This window comes from Aquarana catesbeiana, linkage group LG02 (assembly GCF_042186555.1).
Source record: "Aquarana catesbeiana isolate 2022-GZ linkage group LG02, ASM4218655v1, whole genome shotgun sequence".
Classification (NCBI taxonomy): Eukaryota; Metazoa; Chordata; class Amphibia; order Anura; family Ranidae; genus Aquarana; species Aquarana catesbeiana.
In genome coordinates this window covers 100732235-100749741 of record NC_133325.1, presented here as the reverse complement: position 1 = coordinate 100749741, position 17507 = coordinate 100732235, and positions in this window count along the sequence as shown.

Below are 17507 nucleotides of genomic sequence, written 5' to 3'. Positions count from 1 at the left end.
GTGGGGGGTGTAAAAATAAAACCTCAAAACTTCTAGTAAGGACTCTCCTATAAAAAAAATGATTTCCTCTGTTACTCTCTGTACTTTCTGGCACTCTGTACTTACAAACTACTTCTGATAACACTTTTTACTGTGGCCTTTGCAGTAGCATTTGCCACTGGACATCCAAAAAACATGTCCATACAGACAAAATGCATACTCGTAAGATCCTGACTTGGGCATCTGGATATATCTTTTTGTAATCTCTGGGAGGGATGTTCAGCTTTTGGTAACACCTTTGGTAACAGGTAAAACAAGAAGTGGTGTGTTATAAAAACAACTGTGGTGAACCCTGGCTCTATCCCACGCTCATTTACTAAGGCAGCCATAACTGCTTGTGACTGATGACACGGTCCATGTGTCAAGCTGAAGGGAAAAGAGTGGCTGGCAGACATAAATGATCACCTTTTCCAAAGTCCTGTTTCATAAGAAGTTGCCCCCTGTGGACCACTTGTTCTTCTCGTTCTGGGGTCCTTAATGTTGAATTATTAATCCCAGCTATACTGGGCCAGAACTAGGGTGGAATCTGTGAGTTGCACAGACCCATCAAGTGTCCGGGGCTGTAAATGCAGCATCCTTAGTCACCTGGTCTGCTTCCATGTGTGAAAGTTAATATGGCTACCTCAGCAAGAACCTGGAAGGCTGAAAACAGCCGATCAAATTAACTTGGCATGCTTGGTTGGTTTACCTGCCGAAGTAAAAACAAACTTCTGGCCCTTTAAATGGAACCAAAAGCTCTCTATATCTCGACTATCTATATAAATATACACTCTTTTTATAGCTCACAGGCTTTGCTAAAACATGGAGCTCTGCTTCTTGAGCTGGGGAAAAAGGATCCAATGACTTTGAATACAGAGTATCCTTCTGGGTGATAAACTGCATCCTCAAATCTACAAAAAATGTAATATCTGGGTCTTCAGGGAGTGTGTCCTGCACTGGGCTCACAGCAGCTGATTCCTATGTCATCAATTTAACACATGCGTCTTTTCCTTTCTTTTGAATAAATGTACGCATTTTTCATTGTTAGATTTGTACATAAACAAACTCATATTTTAAACCTTTCATTAGACAAACATTTAGTTAGCTGTAAATTTGCTGCACAGAATGTCGGACCATTGACCAAAACAATATCTAACTTTGTCTAATAGCACCTTTGCATAAAAGCTGCAGCTCTGATATATCGGGGTGAACCCTTCATTACTGGGTCCAGCTTGCATAAATATATTACAATGGCTTGTTTTCTATCACACTATTTGTGTAAGAACTCCAGTTTCATGTTTCAAAAGACAACTTTTTCCTGGCAATATTATAATAAATGATAACAATACCCTGCGGTCATGCAGAGATGTCCATAAATCCAAAACTATTCTTCTGCTTATACCACTGTACTTTACAAGAAAAAGGGGCACATCATTTCACAATCCACACATTCTGCTTTGGATTTCAAAAATAAAAATGAATAAAAACAAAAGGACCAATCTGTATGATGGACCAGAAAGCATCAAAAACTATAAAACAACTGGCTGCAGGTGGCATCTATCCTAACAGGGTGTGTGGACTTGATGTGATGGGTCTGTTATATTTAAATTTTATTTAATATTACTCTTACATCATGGACCGCACATCAAGTTTTCATCAAAAACCTTACAATATCATTTTTGTAGAAAAACTTCTTATGTATTCCATCCATCTTGGCTTTGCTAAATATTATGGCAGCTTTATTCAAAATAACAACCTCATCTTAATCTTTTTTTTCTCTCAATAAGGGCTTATTGTATAAATGTAAAATTACAAAATTGTTATCTTAATCTAAACTAATCTCATTCATTACAAATTTCCCCATTAACCTGGACTTCATTTCCAACCAAAGGTTGTCTAAACCAGTTTCAATATATCTATATAATTAATAAAATTGTTAAACTCATATTAGAAATGAATACTCATTATTACTTAATTTTACTTAATTTCCCTTTTTTAAATGCACTGTTTCCACTATCAAAGGATATTCAATTTGTGTAACACACGGTTAAATGTAACCTTCATTTTACCATGTTTGGAAAACAGATTCAAAATAATTGTGATCACATTGTTTACCATTAGATTCGTTAACCTGGCACATTTTGTTATAAATGTTTTGTCTAAAAAACTGGAATTGGCATGATGTCCTTCAAGCTTATCACTAACCTCTCATCCCAGCCACATTTCTTTCATGAGAGCACAAAGGAGGGGGTCACATCTGTGTACATGACACACACAAGCAATAGAACTAAAGGTCCCAGCATTCGCACACACACCAATATCTCTCTAAAATCGCTTACATTTTTCCCATTTGTACACAACACATGCATATCATTCTCTCACTTTCGTTTAACTCTTTAATATTTCCCTGCCTAAATTCTGCTTTCCTTATTTTGTTTAAATAACTTTTATATCTAGCTTCTATGATTCTATGATCAGATGGGGAGCCACAGTGCTCATCCCATCTTCCCTCTCTGACAACATATAAAGTATTCTGTTTTACCTCTCATTTCTCTGTTTCTGACTTTTACTAGTTGTGGTGCCTGATCCCAAATTCATCCCACAACTTAACATGAAAATGTCCCTTTCTGTCTAGTTCTAATGTCACCCTTGATCCATCCTGCTCACATAGATAACTGTTTCTTTAGCTATTTACTCTGCACGATTCTTAGTCCCTGTGGACTTTGGTAACCCAGTTACCCATTGTGGATCCCTGTCCACTCTAACCATTAATCTAGGGGCTCAGTATAGGCGGAACCGCACCTTTGGTTCATATGTAGCGCTCCTCTTGCGCTGGGCATTTTTGAGGGTCTTTTACCCTTCATTCCCTTACTTAATTCAATGCCCATAATGACTGGCCAGTCTTCTCTCTTCTCTACTTGTGCCTATACCCTCTTGCCTCTAAACTACGTTATCTAGCAGATGTACTACATATACCTGTGAACAGTACTATTCTTCCCTTTCTTATTTATAACACTCCGATGGACAATAAACAGGGACAACATAACATATAACCACCAATCAATACAGTTCGATTAAGGGGAGTAAAATAGGTACCCTTTGTCCCGAAAATGCCTTACCGATCAAGGAAGTCTGATAACTCAAATGTAAGCAAAAGGCTTACCTCAGCCAGCTGATTATCAGAAATTCCCAGATCGTCTCAAGCTCCTCGTTTCAGATACTCAGGGTCACCTGGAATCCCCTCCTAAGGCAAAGCTCGCCATGCTGACTCGGTTGAATTGATGATAGGCAACTCCTATCCTCATATTGATTAGTGGTTCCAAATTAATAATATCTACTGCAGTAGGGAACAGACACAAAAGATACGCTCAGCATCTTTCCAAATTACTGTTCTGCTTTATTATGACGCAATTGAAGGTTTTTATGCACATGATTACGTAGGTATCACATTAATATTACAATTGTACATTTATGGTAACAAGGGGCGTTACATAGGCAGGCTTATTGTAATCAGAACTCGAAAGAATGTAAACATTTACTGAAAACATTATTAGAGCTGTTGCACAGTGAAGGCAATGTGCAATACATACAAAATACAATACAATTATATACAGAACTTACAAATTTCCATTACAGCTGTGAATATAGTTCAATAGGAATATATCTTCTTTCTGTGAATGAGCATTCACCTGTGCAAATATTGAAATAGGGTGCTGGAGAAATGGGTGTTTCCTCTTCGTGCACAAAACACACACTGGTGAGAAGTGGCCTCTTACCTTGCAGCAATAAGGTAACCGCATATACACACTGGTAATGGCTGCCTTTCCCTTTATATCCCTGGACCAGATTGGGTTCTTTGTGTGTCTTTGTCTCTCAGCAGATGCGGGAGGAGAAGCAAAGAACTGGGGAACCGGATAGTGTAGTATTTTCAACAGTAGTAGGTGTTTACTAGTTAGCAATGAGGGTACTCACATAACTTACATAAAATAAAACAATACACTTATCTCCATGAGCGGCAAGCTTGCTTGCCTACGTCAGTATGGAGTGCCTGTCCCGCCCCTACGTGTGATGTCACAGTCACGTGACTTCATCAGGGTAGAGGGAAGGCACAATAGATGTCTTTAAATAGTCTCTAACATTGATTCCAATGAGCGGCCATTTTCCTGTGGCTCAATGTACTAGTAGCATGGTGGCCATTTTCCGAGAGACCATGGGCGCAGCCATTTTCTTGGTTATCTCTTCCTATATAGCACGGCCGTCAGTCAAAGCATAGTTAGTGCTAAAGGAACATGGCCATTGACTAAATTCTATGGTAATGTGGGCACAGCCATGACACAGAGATGGTGAATACTGTCAGCAGAGCAAAAGGAACTAAGAATAGAGGCTCAACGTGGAGCTGACACAGCGGGCTTAAAATAGCAATAATATAAAATAAATGGCAATAATAATTAAAAAAGTACCTATAATAAAAAATAAAATCCATGTCTATATTGAATATTAACAATAATGATTAAAAATATATATACCTAATGAGAAATAAAAATACATGTGTATATCAAACGGGTCAGATAGACCTCAGCACCGATGTGTGTATATACGAGCAAAAAAAATACAACAGGTAAATATATGACAATGCTAATGAAAATATAGAATAAAACCACGTTGTGATATAAAACACAGTAAAGACAGGAGAAGTATGGATGTGAATATATAAAGTACATATAAAACACATGTGTATAAGAAGTGGGAGAGGGGGAGGTGGCAACAGGGAGGGGAGGGGGAGGGAGTAGTGTAGAGGGCATAAGGGCAGATGGAATAGCACACTGTGAAATACTAAAAACGGAGGAATGGATGACGTTCGATGCAAGTTTTATAAGTCGCTTAGAAAGCAGTTGAGGTCAAAATTCGATATTCAGGCCTCTAGGCGAGAAAGTATCTAGTGTGAATATCCATTTTGATTCCAACTGGCTGCGGGTCCTCACCTTGTGTCCCCCCGCCAGTGTTTGATACACGGTTCTATTCCCCAGAATTTCAGATGGGGGGGCTCTTATTGTGGCATGGAAGAAAGTGTTTGGATACACTATGTTTGTCGTATCCACTAGGGATGTTTTGAACATGCTCCTTAAAGGGGTTGTAAAGGTATAAATTTTTTCACCTTAATGCATTCTATGCATTAAGGTGAAAAAACTTTTGATAATACCGCCGCCCCCAGCCCCCCCGTTTTACTTACCTGACACCTCAAAACTCGGCCGCTCGTTCCCGACCTCCATTCAGCCGATCAGCCTGGTCGCTGATTGGCTATAGTGGATAGATTGAAAGCAGCGCAGCCATTGGCTCGCGCTGCTGTCAATCACAGCCAATGACGCGGCGCGCCCGGGGCGGGGCCGAGTGATACAGTGAGCGGCTATAGCCGCCGGCTGTATCACGGGAGCGCGCCCGCAATAACTAACCACAATACGAGGGAGCTCGCATTAAGGTGATTAGTTATTGCGGGGAGGAGCTGAGACAGCCGCCGAGGGACCCCAGAGGAGCAGGTTCGGGGCCACTCTGTGCAGAACGAGCTGCACAGTGAAGGTAAGTATAACATGTTTGTTATCTTTAAAGATAAAAAAATGTACCTTTACAACCCCTTTAATGTGCACCCTTAGAGGTCTTTTGGTGTGACCGATGTATTGCAAGCCGCAACTACACTCAAGGGCATATACAGACCCTTCTGTGTTGCAACAAATGAAATCTTTGACATTGTACGTGTCTCCCATGCTTGTGGATGTGAAATTAAATTTCTTTTCATTCGGATGTCTAGTTCTCAAACATGCAAAACATCTCTTGCAAGGATAAAAGCCTTTTCCAGTAAAAAAAGTTAAATTTCTCTTAGGTGGATCTAGTATGTTCTTCACTACTTTATCCAGAATGGTCGATGCTCTCTTGTATATGAATCTAGGGTTAGTGGGTAGAGTATCTTGTAATTGTTTGTCTGCCAGAAGTATATGCCAACGGCGTTCGATAATTTTTTCTATTTTCTTATGCTGTACATTATAGTCCAGGATTATGGGTGCAACCGCCATTGACGGCCCCTGTTTCGTCTTGTCTTTGATTAATTTGTTGCGATTCATTTCCGTCACTTCTATTATCTTCTTTTTGATAAACAGATGGTCATAGCTTTTCCTGGTGAATCTCTGTCCTATCTTTTCTGCCTGGTCCAGAAAAGTGTTTAGTGCAATTGCGTCTTAGCCGCATTAGTTGTCCTTTAGGGACATTGAAGAGCCAATTTTTGTGCTGGCAGCTCTCTATTGGAAGGTAACTATTCCTATCCACGTTTTTAAAGTGCGTTTGTGACCAGAGTTTGGAGTCTTCTTGTATGATTTCCAAATCAAAAAATTTTACACTCTTCTCACTGATGTCCCAAGACAGTTTTATATTCCTATCATTCATATTCAGTTTTTCAAAGAATAAGGTAAGTTGATCAGGATCTCCTTTCCACAGTATTAAAACATCATCAATATATCTTTTGTATATTACCAGTTCACCAGGTCTGTCATTAAAATAATTTTCCTCCTCCTACTGGGCCATGAATAGGCCTGCTACACTAGGGGAAAATTTGGCCCCCATTGCAACTCCAGTCTGTTGATGATAGTAATTTTTGTCGTACCAAAAGTAGTTGTTCTTTAAACAGAAATCAAGACATTTTATTAAAAACTTTCTCTGTATACACGGTAGTTTTGTATATGTCCTCAGGCCCCATTTTGCAGCTTCACACGCTTGGTAGTGGAGTATTATCGTGTATAAGGATGATACATCTGCAGTAGCCATGATCCAGGGTCCTTCTTCTTTAGGGATATTTTCTAAGATCTGCAACATCTGTTTTGTGTCCCTTAAATATGCTTTTGTGCTTTGAACGGCTGGTTGCAAAAAAACGTCTATATATAGGCCCATTCTAGAAGTGAGTGAATCTATTCCATTCACTATCGGCCTCGGTGGTGGATTTATTTTGTCCTTATGTATTTTGGGTAGTGAATATATGATAGGCGTATGACAGGAGTCCGGTATTAAAAATCTGGCTTCTCTTTTGTTCAGTATATTTTTCTTTAACGCTAGATGTACGACTTGTTCAAGTGCATTCCTACATTTGAACATGGGATTACTCAGTAGCTTACTATAAGTGTTTACATCTTCAAGAACATTCTTCATGTTGTCATGGTATTGTTCCTTTGAGAGGACCACCATCCCGCCTTGCTTGTCCGCTGGTCGGATGACCAGGTCCTTCCTTCTTCTAAGTTTCTGAATGCCACTTTTTAGGTAATTTGGTTCTTCCTTCTTCTTTATCTTAAGATCTTTAATATCCTCTAAAACCACTCTTTTAAAAACCTCAATATATTTATTATCTTTAACAGGGGTGTTAAAACAGATTTATTCCTCAGTGTACTATGTAAAATTCCATCATTACCAACGTCTGGGGGTCTGTGTCTAAAAGGGTTTCCTACAATATATTTTTTGATATTCAGTTTTCTCACAAATTTCTGGATACCAATGTAGGTCTTGAATTTTTCCAGATTCTTGGTTGGTGCATACTTCAAACCTTTGTCCAAAACCCCTATTTCTTCGTGTGTAAGTGGCTGACCACTTAAATTAAAAATGCCCTCCCCTTTTACTCTTTTTCTTTTGCTCTCTCTTGCCGGATCGCCGTCCTCTCTTCTTTCCTGGCTTCTTCTCGTGCCCCTCGTTTTGCCTGGATCTCTCGGTGGGTGGTTCTCAGAGAAGTACAACATAGAAAAAGTAAGAAGTATATTAGGGATATGAATGATTTCCAAAATGACCAGGTTTTTAAATGGCAAAGCCAACTTGGCAAAATGGATGCTATCTCAACATACTCTACACCAGAAAAAACAGTGAGGGTTTACCCACAACACACAAACGAACAACCTGGGCAAAATATCCAGAACTGAGGATATCAGGATCCCAGAGAGAGAAATGGAGCTATGACCCCAAGACAACAGATCTATGACGAGTGATATGGGAATTACTATCAACACTCACCCCCATCGGACCGACAGAAGACCCCAGTATAATGACCGGACACCACAAAATGGCTGGAAAAAAACATATTACTGGAAGAACAACAGGAAGCCTCAGAATGGGAACAATTGGCATAAACCGCCAAATGACCAGAGGGAATATAGAGGACCACCACAGGAACATAGGGATCATAGGAAACCAACATATGAATACAGAGATAACAGGGCACCACCATATAAACATTATGCCACAAGGAAGGAGCCCTGCCCAGGAATATGGACATGGTGATAGAAGAGGCCCACAAGAGAGAAATTATCGCAAGCGCGAACAAACCCCGATACCTACCCACAACTATTATGCCCCGTTAATGAATTGTGACGAGGAAAAAAGGTATGATAGACAATACCCTTTACAATATGGTGGCCCTGATTACAATAGGTCTTTTTTAGACAGGGGCAAGGAGAACCATCCACCGAGAGATGCAGATGAAACAAGGGGCACGAGAAGAAGCCAGGAAAGAAGAGAGAACGGCGATCCGGCAAGAGAGAGCAAAAGAAAAAGAGAGTTAAAGGGGAGGGCATTTTTAATTTAAGTGGTCAGCCACTTACACACAAAGAAATTGGGGTTTTGGACAAAGGTTTGAAGTATGTACCAACCAAGAATCTGGAAAAATTCAAGACCTACATTGGTATCCAGACATTTGTGAGAAAACTGAATATCAAAAAATATACTGTATTGTAGGAAACCCCTTTTAGACACAGATCCCCAGACGTTGGTAATGATGGAATTTTACATAGTACACTGAGGAATAAATCTGTTTTTAACCCCCCTGTTAAAGATAATAAATATATTGAGGTTTTTAAAAGAGTGGTTTTAAATGATATTAAAGATCTTAAGATAAAGAAGAAGGAAGAACCAAGTTACATAAAAAGTGGCATTCGAAAACTTACAAGAAGGAAGGACCTGGTCATCCGACCAGCGGACAAGGGAGGCGGGATCGTGGTCCTCTCAAAAGAACAATAGCATGACAGCATGAAGAATATGCTTGAAGATGTAAACACTTATAGTAAGCTACTGAGTAATCCCATGTTCAAGTGTAGGAATGCACTTGAACAAGTCGTACATCTAGGGTTAAAGAAAAATATACTGAACAAAAAAGAAGCCAGATTTTAAATACCGGAACCTCTCGTACACCTATCATATATTCAATACCCAAAATACATAAGGACAAAATAAATCCACCACCGAGGCCGATAGTGAATGGAATAGATTCACTCACTTCTAGAATTGGCCAATATATAGACTTTTTTTTCAACCACCCGTTCAAAGCACAAAAGGATATTTAAGGGACACAAAACAGATGTTGCAGATCTTAGAAAATATCCCTAAAGAAGAAGGACCCTGGATCATGGCTACTGCAGATGTATCATCCTTATATATGATAATACTCCACTACCAAGCGTGTGAAGCTGCAAAATGGGGCCTGAGGACATATACAAAACTACCGTGTATACAGAGAAAGTTTTTAATAAAATGTCTTGATTTCTGTTTAAAGAACAACTACTTTTGGTACGACAAAAATTACTATCATCAACAGACCGGAGTTGCGATGGGGGCCAAATTTACCCCGAGTGTAGCAGGCCTATTCATGGCCCAGTGGGAGGAGGAAAATGTTTTTAATAACAGACCCGGTGAACTGGTAATATACAAAAGATATATTGACAATGTTTTTATATTGCGGAAAGGAGATCCTGTTCAACTCACCATATCTTTGAAAAACTGAATATGAATGATAGGAATATAAAACTGTCTTGGGACATCAGTGAGAAGAGTGTAACATTTCTTGATTTGGAGATTATACAAGAAGACTCCAAACTCTGGTCACAAACGCACTTTAAAAACGTGGATAGAAATAGTTACCTTCCAATAGAGAACTGCCAGCACAAAAATTGGCTCTTTAATGTCCCTAAAGGACAACTAATGTGGCTAAGACGCAATTGCACTAATCTAAACACTTTTCTGGACCAGGCAGAATGATAGGACAGAGATTCACCAGGAAAGGCTATGACCATCTGTTTATCAAAAAGAGGATAATAGGAGTGACAGAAATGAATTACAACAAATTAATCAAAGACAAGACGAAACAGGAGCCGTCAATAGAGGTAGCACCCATAATCCTGGAGTATAATGTACTGAATAAGAAAATAGAAAAAATTATCAAATGATATTGGCATATACTTCTGGCAGACAAACAATTACAATATACTCTACCCACTAACCCTAGATTCATATACAAGAGAGCACCGACCATTCGGGATAAAGTAGTAAAGAACATACTAGATCCACCTAAGAGAAATTTAACTTTTTTTTTACTGGAGAAGGCTTTTATCCTTGCAAGAGATGTTTTGCATGTTTGAGAACTAGACGTCCGAATGAAAAGAAATTTAATTCCACGTTGAGCCTCTATTCTTAGTTCCTTTTGCTCTGCTGACAGTATTCACCATTTCTGTGTCATGGCCGCGCCCACATTACCATAGAATTTAGTCAATGGCTAGGTTCCTTTAGCACTAACAATGCTTTGACTGACGGCCGTATATATTTATATTTATTTTATAATATTGCTTTTTTAAGCCGTATATAGGAAGAGATAACCAAGAAAATGGCCTCACCCATGGTCTCTTGGAAAATGGCCGCTTATTGGAATCAATGTTAGAGACTATTTAAAGATATCTATTGTGCCTTCCCTCTATCCCCTGATGAAGTCACGTGACCGTGATGTCAGGCGTAGGGACGGGACAGGCACTCCATACTGACATAGGCAAACGAGCTCGCCGCTCGTGGAGAAAAGTGTATTGTTTTATTTCGTTATGTAAGTTATGTGAGTACCCTCATTGCTAACTAATAAACACCTACTACTGTTGAAAATACAACACTATCCGGTTCCCCCTTTTCTTTGCTTCTCCTCCCGCATCTGCTGAGAGACAAAGACACACAAAGAACCCATTCTGGTCCAGGAATATAAAAGGGAAAGGCAGCCATTACCAGTGTTTATATGCGGTTACCTCATTACCGCAAGGTAAGAGGCCACTTCTCACCAGTGTGTGTTTTGTGCACGAAGAGGAGCACCCTATTTCACTATTTGCACATGTGAATGCTCATTCACAGAAAGAAGATATATTCCTATTGAACTATATCCACAGCCGTATTACATTTTTGTAAACCTTTGATCTTTTTGGACTTCTTATAGTTTCTGCAGTTTACACATTTCTATGTTGTGTGTATGCTGCACACCGTTTGTATTTTGCACAGGTCTTTTGCACTTTGCACAGGAAGTTCGCTATTGCTGATTTTGCACATTTTTTGCTAACTTGCTCAGTTTATTTAGTTTTTGTATTTACCTTATACACCTATTTTAGAGTTACTATGGATCTACCTCTGCACTCTGCACTTCATCATTATTACTTAATATTGTCTTTGACCACATTGCACTTACTGTCTTATAGAAGTTCTATGGCAGTGGTTTTATATTTTTGTACTTTGGATTACTATGTTTGTTGACACCATCCATTCATTTTACCCATATTTGTACTGCTACCTTTAGCAGCATATTTTTTCACTCTGCCGGGAACAGCGCAGCACCAACCCTTATCCTTATTTTTTACTATTTTGTTTATTACCGGCAATTAAAATGTAATTTTTTTTCTTTATAAATGTCAATTCTATACACAGTACGCCACTTTACAGGCAGACTAAGGGAACCCCCCAGGCACTATATTTAAAGGAATTTTTCATTTTTATTGTATCACTTTTAGCATAATTAAAATCACTGCTCCTATAAAAAAGATCTTTTTAAAAAAAAATGTTTTGCATTGATTCATGTCCCTCAGGGCAGTACCCAGGCCCCCATACCCTTTTTATGGCTAATAACTTGCATATAAGCCTTCAAAATGGACACTTTTGATTTTTCAATTATGGGTTTGATAGGGTTTGTGGTTCGGGTTCAAACTTTTGCAACGTTCTGGCACAAACCGAATGGGGGGGGGGGCTCCTGGTCAGGATTTTAAGATATTGTCTCAAAATTTTTATTGATAAAAATCAATATGATTTTTTTACTTAGCCAAGTAAATAAAGTTAAAGTTAATATATATATATATATATATATATATATATATATATATATATATATATATATATATATATATATATATATTTGTGTGAAAAAATATTTCTCCCCTGTCTGATTTTTTTTTTGCATATCTGTCACACTTAAATGACTCAGATCATCAAACAAATTTTATTATTACACAAAGATAACCTGAGTAAATACAAAATGCAGTTTTTAAATGATGGTTTCATTTATTAAGGCAAAAAAGCTGTCCAAACCTGCCTGGCTTTATGTGAAAAAGTAATTGCCCCTAAACCTAATAACTGGTCGTGCCAGCCTTGGTGGCAACAACTGCAATCGAGCGTTTGCGATAACTGGCAATGAGTCTTTCACATTACTGTGGAGCAATTTTGGCCCACTTTTCTTTGCAGAATTATTTTAATTTAGCTACATTGGAGGGTTTTCCATCATGAACGGCCTGTGTAAGGTCATGATACAGCATGTCAGTTGGATTTAAGTCCGGGCTTTGACTAGGCCACTCCAAAACCTAGAAAACCTAGAAACCTAAATTTTTCTTTGTTTGAACCATTTGGAGGTGGACTTGCTGTTGTGTTTCGGATCATTGTCCTGCTGCATAACCCAAGTGCACTTGAGCTTGAGGTCACAAACTGATGGCCAGACATTCTCTAGGATTTTCTGGTAGAGCTCAGAATTCATGGTTCCATCAATTATGACAAGTCGTCCAGGTCCTGAAGCTGAAAAGCAGCTCCAAATCATCACACTACCACCACCATGTCTGACTGTTGGTATGATGTTCTTGTTATGAAATGCTGTATTAATTATATGCCAGATGTAACAGGATGCACACCTTCCAAAAAGTAAAATTTTTGTCTCATCGGTCCACAGAATATTTGCTTAAAAGTCTTGGGGATAATCAAGATGTTTTTTGGTAAATGTAAGATGAGCCTTTGTGTTCTTTTTGGTCAGCAGTGACTTTGGCCTTGGAACTCTCCCATGGATGCCATTTTTGCCCAGTCTCTTTCTAATTGTTGAATTATGAACACTGATCTTACCTGAGGCAAGTGAGGCCTACAGTTCTTTAGATGTTGATCTGGGTTCTTTTATGACCTCTTGGATGAGTCGTCGTCATGCTCTTGGAGTCATTTTTGTAGGCCAGCCACTTCTGGGAAGGTTCACCATTGTCCAAGTTATCTCCATTTGTGGATAATGGCTCTCCCCGTGGTTCACTGGATTTCCAAAGCCTTAGAAATGGCTTTAAAAACCCTTCCTAGACTGATACATGTACTTTACTTTGTTTCCAATCTTTTCTTGAATTTTTTTAGATTGTGGCATGATGTGTGGCTTTTTGTGATCTGTTAGCGTGCTTCACTTTGTCAGACAGCTTCTATTTATGTGATTTCTTGATTCAACAGGTCTGGCAGGAATCAGGCCTGGGTGTGGAATGTGAAATTTAACTCAGCTTTCCAAAACATTGTGGTTAATCACAGTTTTCATGATTCAGCATAGGAGGGGACAATTACTTTTTCACATAGGGCCAGTCAGGTTTGAACAGCTTTTTTCCCTTAATAAATGAAATAACAATTTAAAAACTGCATCTTGGATTTACTCAGGTTATCTTTGTGTGATAGTAAAATTTGTTTGATGATCTGAATCATTTAAGTGTGAGAAATATGCAAAAAAATAAAAAATCAGGAAGGGGTAAATACTTTTTTCACACAACTGTGTATATATATATATATATATATATATATATATATATATATATATATATATATATATATATATAAATATACATATAGACCAGATTTTCTCTGATCACCTCTATGATCTAGAACAGTGATGGCAAACCTTGGCTGATGTTTTGGAACTACAGTGCTTTGAAAAAGTATTCATACCCTTTGACATTTTCCACATTTTGTAATGTTACAATCTAAAACATACATTTTTGGGGGGGGAATTTATGTGATAGACCAACACAAAGTGGCACATAATTATGAAGTAGAAGGAAAACAATAAATGGTTTTCAAAAGTTTTACAATAAATATATGAAAAGTGTGGCGTGCATTTGTATTCAGCCTCCCTGAGTGAATACTTTGTAGAACCAACCACCTTTCACTGCAATTACAGCTGCAAGTCTTTTTAGGGATGTCTCTACCAGCTTTGCATATCTATTCTGCCTATTCTTCTTTGCAAAATAGCTCAAGCTCTGTCCGATTGGATGGAGAACGTCTATGAAGAGCAAGTCTTGCCATAGATTTTCAAATGGATTTAGGTCTGGACTTTGACTGGGTCATTCTAACACATGAATATGCTTTAATATATACCATTCCATTGTAGCTCTTGCTGTATGTTTATGGTTGTTGTCCTGCTAGAAGGTAAACCTCCGCCTCAGTCTCAAGTCTTTTGCAGACTCTAACAGGTTTTCTACTAAGATTGCCCTGTGTTTGGCTCCACCCATCCCATCTTCCCATCAACTCTGACCAGCTTCCCTGTCCCCACTGAAGAAAAGCATCCCCACAACATAATGCTGCCACCACCATTTTTCACGGCGGGTGTGGTATGTTCAGGGTGATATGCAGTGTTAGTTTTCCACCACACATAGCGTTTTGCTTTTAGGCCAAAAAGTTACATTTTGGTTTTATCTGACCAGAGCATCTTCTTCCACATGTTTGCTGTGTCCCCCACATGGCTTCAGAGGCAGCTCTCTAATTAGGCAAATTAGGCGGTCGCCTTAGGCCTCTTCCCCACAGGGGCCTCGTGGTCACCTAATTTGCCCATCTCGACCGTCCTGCAATATGACCCGGTGTCCTGGCAAATCAGAGTACTGCAATGCCCGCGGCTTATGCAGGGTGTCTCCATTCCTGTACGCCGCAAGCTCCACTGTGCATTGCAGCTGGCATCTCTCCCCAGCTGCCTGACACATACAGTGCACTGCAGAAGGAAGCAAACTGAACCCACCCCTCCCCCTCCTGCTGTGATGTTTTCCTGTGCACAGAGGAGGAGGAGGGGGGGCTCACTACTGTACCGAGAGCACACTGGTCTGAGTAATTTAAAAGTGAGTCTTGCAGAAGAGGGGAGGGGGGCATAAAGAAGAGGGTGGGGGAGGGGGGACAACCAAAGAGTTCACTTGGAGTGATTTGATGGAGAGGATATGTGCTAGGGGGCACTTTAGGACTTGTGATACAAGGGGGCTTGGATATGAAATCCAACCCCCCCAGCACATGCCTTCTCCCCTCTCAAAGCCCCCCTAGCACATATCCTCTCCCCCCAATCAAACAGATGTCTGCCACAAAGGGGGTGGCTCTAGGCACCCCACAAGCGATGTGGTTAAATGCACCCACTGCCCAAACTAGTGCCTCCCTACCAGGCAAGTTAGTGGAGCAAAGTGTGGGTTCCAAGACACAAGGCGGGTTCACACAATGAATCGCACAGGAATGCAGTGTGCAGTTCACATGTGACCTGAGTGCAGTGCAATTTCAGCCCATTCATGTCAGCAGTCTCTGACCATCTCTTGTATAATGTCTGCGGTCTCTCACCATCTCTTGCAGTGGCGGCTCGTCCATTAGCCTAGGTTGACATTGATGCAATGCGGGAACAAGAGTGATTACATCGCTGGTTCCCGCATCGCATCTCTCAGGCAGGCAGTTCACACTGCCCTCTGCGAACCACTGCGGGTGTCAATACATTGTTAATGACATCCCCAGATCAGTTCACAGATCACAGTGTGAACTGTGAACTCGCACAGGAATCTGATCGCATAGGTGAGAACACCCATGCGATCCGATTTCACTGGAGGGAAAAAAGACTTTTTTTCCTGCAAATCTAATTCAAGTTCAGCCATACAACTGTATGACTGAACTCGCATCTTACAGACATCGCATGTGATTGGCACTGCAGGTGCGAGTGTGAATCCCATGCGTGGTCTGTGATCACACTAGTGTGAACCTGGGCTCAAGGGCGCACTGGCGCCTCCACCTCTATCACACCACTCCTTATATGTATAATAGATGGATTCATGCATAGCATAAATCTATCCATGGCCACCGCGGCCACCCCCTATTCATGCGTCCAGCCCCTTTTAGGACACCTGAATTACAGCGACAGGTGTGTTTTTTTTAAGCACCTGATTAGAGCCAGAGGCTCTAATAGGCTTCAAAATAGAGTGGACTCGGAGCGCAGAGCATTGCTCTTGGAGACCACCCAGGTGTGTTAGAAAAGCAAATGAATAGTCACTTTTCTAACACTTAACCACCAATCAGGAAGCATGGATCTGAAACCTGTCACCTGATTGGCGATCCTATTGGACTCCTAGCAGGAGGAAAGAAGAGAGACGCACGGCCGAAGCATGAAGGACACAGCTCGCCGCTACCTGACCTGCTGCCTGTCCCACAGCTAGCTGCTGTCACCCGCTGCCTGACCCACCACCAAGATGGGGTAAGTGCCGGTCAGACAACAAGCGGGTGGGGGGTGCTAGTTAAATGCCGCTGGGGGGGGGCGCAGTGGCTGCAATTGATGGCACAGTGGCTGCATTTGATGGCACAGTGGCTGCACTTGATGGGCACAGTGGCTGCAATTGATGGCTCAGTGGCTGCATTTGATGGGCCCAGTTGCTGCAATTGATGGGCACAGCGGCTGCATTTGATGAAACAGTGGCTGCATTTGATGGGCACAGTGGCTGCAATTGATTGGCACAGTGGCTGCATTTGATGGGCATCTCCTGTATCATCTCTGCAATCTCTGACCTTCTCCTGTATCAGCTCTGACCATCTCCTGTATCATGTCTGCAGTCTCTGACCATCTCTTGTATCATCTCTGCAGACTCTGACTATCTCCTGTATCATGTCTGCAGTCTCTGACCATCTCCTGTAGTATGTCAGCACAGTCTCTGACCATCTCTTGTATCATGTTTGCACAGTCTCTGACCATCTCCTGTATCATGTCTGCAGTCTCTGACCATCTCTTGTATCATGTTTGCACAATCTCTGACCATCTCCTGTATCATGTCTGCAGTCTCTGACCATCTCTTGCATCAAGTCTGCAGTCTCTGACCATCTCCTGTATTGTGCCTGCAGTCTCTGACCATCTCTTGCACCATGTCTGCAGTCTCTGACCATCTTCTGTATCATGTCTGCGACTCTCTCACTCCCTCACTCTGCAGAAGGTGCTCCAGAGCCCCCTCCACATTAGAGTTCCCATTTTAAATGCAAGTTGGAACTCTGTCAACAGTGATGTAAAGGGGAATGCAGTGGACTCTGATATAAGGTAATCTTTGGTCACCAGAGCCCCCCCTCCCTTACATTAGAGTTCCCCTTTACACCAAAGTCTGCAGGTTCCACCTTTAGATCATGAT